This window comes from Podarcis gaigeae (genome assembly GCF_964106915.1).
Source record: "Podarcis gaigeae genome assembly, chromosome: 7".
Lineage (NCBI taxonomy): Eukaryota > Metazoa > Chordata > Lepidosauria > Squamata > Lacertidae > Podarcis > Podarcis gaigeae.
This window is the reverse complement of record NC_139683.1, coordinates 72,477,279-72,480,259: the sequence shown is the minus strand read 5'-3', so window position 1 is coordinate 72,480,259 and position 2,981 is coordinate 72,477,279. Positions and strand designations below refer to the sequence as shown.

General features: G+C 43.3%; 1 long non-coding RNA gene across 1 annotated transcript; it reads right to left on the bottom strand.

The window, feature by feature from the left end:
* Positions 1-1,169: 1,169 nt before the first annotated feature.
* Positions 1,170-2,515, bottom strand: LOC310848487. Its single transcript, XR_014566448.1, has 2 exons — positions 1,958-2,515; positions 1,170-1,644 (listed from the first exon to the last, which is right to left on the bottom strand). It is a non-coding gene; the product is annotated as an uncharacterized lncRNA (long non-coding RNA).
* Positions 2,516-2,981: the final 466 nt, after the last annotated feature.

Genomic DNA, 2,981 nt, shown 5'->3' with positions numbered 1-2,981 from the left:
TTGAGCATGGGTGGTTCTAGTGAAGCTGGTTTATTTGCAAAGAGGTTGGTTGGAGAAATAATAATAATAATAATAATAATAATAATTATTATTATTATTATTATTATTATTATTATTATGGCTTATTCTTTGTACCCCACCCATCTGGCTGGGTTTCCCCAGCCACTTTGGGTGGTTCTCAATAGACTATTAAAAGCATGATAAGACATCAAACTTTAAAAACTTCCCTAAACAGGGCTGCCTTCAGATGTTTTCTAAAAGTCAGATAGTTATTTATTTCTTTGACATGTGATAGAAGGGTGTTCCACAGGGCGGGCGCCACTACCAAAAAGGCCCTCTGCCTGCTTCCCTGTAACCTCACTTCTCACAATGAGGGAACTGCGAGAAGGCCCTCGGAGCTGGATCTCAGTGTCTGGGCTGAACGCTGGAGGTGGAGATGCTCCTTCAGGTAAACTGGGCCGCGGCCGTTTAGGACTTTAAAGGTCAGCACCAACACTTTTAATTGTCCTCGGAAACGTACTGGGAGCCAATGAAGGGGATACAATAGGGCAGGCATGTCCAACAGGTAGATCATGATCTACTGGTAGATCACTGGACGTCTGTTGTAGATCATGTTAGATTGTGTGATGCTCAGTGATTCCCCCCTCCCCCCAAATAACTTTGCCACCCCCAATAAAAGTTCAGCAACTTTGCCTGTCAATAACAATGGGTAGATCACAGCCAGTATTTTTTATAATGTGAGTAGATCACAGTCTCTTGGGAGTTGGATGTGCCTGCAATAGGGGGAAGGAACATTTGACCTCTTATCAAGCCGTCGGGACTCTACCCAGGTTGTGCCCTCCAGACCACACCGTGTTTTCATTTCACCTGTCTGAAATGTGTCCTCAAACTATGATAACACCTCTTACTTACCTGGATAGGAGATAGGGTGTATCTGGCCACACCCACAATGGTTCTCCATTTAGAAACATGGTCCCTTAGCTGAAAAAGTTCCCCTACCTCTGAGATACTGCTACCAAAACAAGTCAATTCAAAACAAGTCTGTAATTAATTTCACACTTGATTTGTCTTTTTCCTAATTATAGTAACTGTTGTGGTTGGAAGTTTCTTGGAAGTACATTTTTCAATACCATTAAAATCCCCTACAAAAGAGGTTGGTTTTTTCCCCTTTTGTTTTGTTTTTTAGCAGGAAGGATTTAAGATCAAAGAAAGAGAGAAAGAAAAATGTAACGTATGGAATTGCAGGTCTAAAACTGCAGTTAGACAGCTATTACATGCTCTGGAATTTTGTTTTGGCGGGGATGTGTGTCAAATTAAAAACAGTTGGCTATTATAGTTTAGAAGGATATTATTTCATGCCAATCTCTGGCTTTTGTCAGGGCTGACTCGATTAGATACACCGCCTCTCCATCTTACAGAAATTTGCAGAGAGATGACTTTTAACATTTGCTGCCCTTACCATTCCAAGGTCTACAGACTGGTGATTTTTGTTATTTGGTATGTTATTTATAATTTACAGGGCTGCAACATTTATTTGATTTAATCCATAAATTAATCAGCATACATAAAAAAAAATGTGTGGAACTACTTACATGTATCCATGGCAGCTCTGAACTTTTGTTTGATGAACAGCCGTCTCCCGTACTGCAGGACAAAATGTTTTTGAAAAATGAGTATTCTGAAATGTCAAACAACTTGGGCTAATATAATCTCTTGTCCCCAGTAGTGCAGCTAGGGCCAGGCTGCTTGGCCCACTTCTAAGGGTCTGGAGCCCTGAGGAATCTGTCCCCCCAAATGTAGTTTAATTTTAACATTTCACAGGGGAGACATTGCTGTGCTGCTGGAGGGAAATGTCACTTTTTCTAACCTTTATTCAGATCATCTTATAATATGTGTGGGATGTTCTGAAGGCAGCGAACCCAACAACTTCCATAAGGTGTTTCAAATAAAAGGGTACCTTTCTTGTAGCCTGGCAAGAAGCATGGGTGAGTCTTTCTTTCTTTCTTTCTTTCTTTCTTTCTTTCTTTCTTTCTTTCTTTCTTTCTTTCTTCTTTCCTTCCTTTTTTTTTTGGGGGGGGGGGTGTTATAGGAAAATCCTTGGGCTCACTTGGATTGTCAAACAAAGACACCAGCCAGGAATATAGGAGCAAAACAGCAGCTTGTAGGCCTGATCTTTATTCAAAAGACTGTTGCAACAGAACTTCCACCCACCACATAGGAGAAGCAGGAAGAAACCCCAAAGAAAGGTATGCTCCCTCTTTTATAAGTTTACCTTTCCCCCATAAACACCCTTGGTGAAGCATCATGCATACATCATAGATAAATCATACATATGTCACAAACAGGGAAGGGTTTTCTTGACAGGTTAGCCCTTATCCCTCACTTGCCTTCCACCTCACACCCATCAAGTGATTTGTTGCTTAGTCATGTCCAACTCTTCGTGACCCCATGGACCAGAGCACGCCAGGCACTCCTGTCTTCCACTGCCTCCCACAGCTTGGTCAAACTCATGTTCGTAGCTGTATGCATCCCAGGCTCTGCTCATCGCTCCCTTTCACGAGCCACGTGGAGCGTGTGTGTGGCACTTGCAGGCTTTTCCCTGAGGAGGGAGAAGGGCAGCCCTTCTCCCTCCTTGGGAAAAAGCCCCCAAGAGCCGCACACATGCTCTGCACACTCTTTAAAGAGCATGCGGCTCTTGCTGACTCTTCCAGAAGGTGGGGGAAGGGACAGAGGGAAGCCATCTGTCCCTTCCCCCACCTCCCGGAAAAGCCCCCAATAGCCACCCTCCTTTTAAAGAGCCACACAGAGTGGTCTTATTCAACATCTTTATCAACGACTTGGATGATGGACTCAAGGTCATCCTGATCAAATTTGCAGATGACACCAAACTGGGAGGGGCGGCTAACACCCCAGAGGACAGGATCCACACTTCAAAATGACCTCGACAGATTAGAGAACTGGGCCAAAACAAACAAGATGAA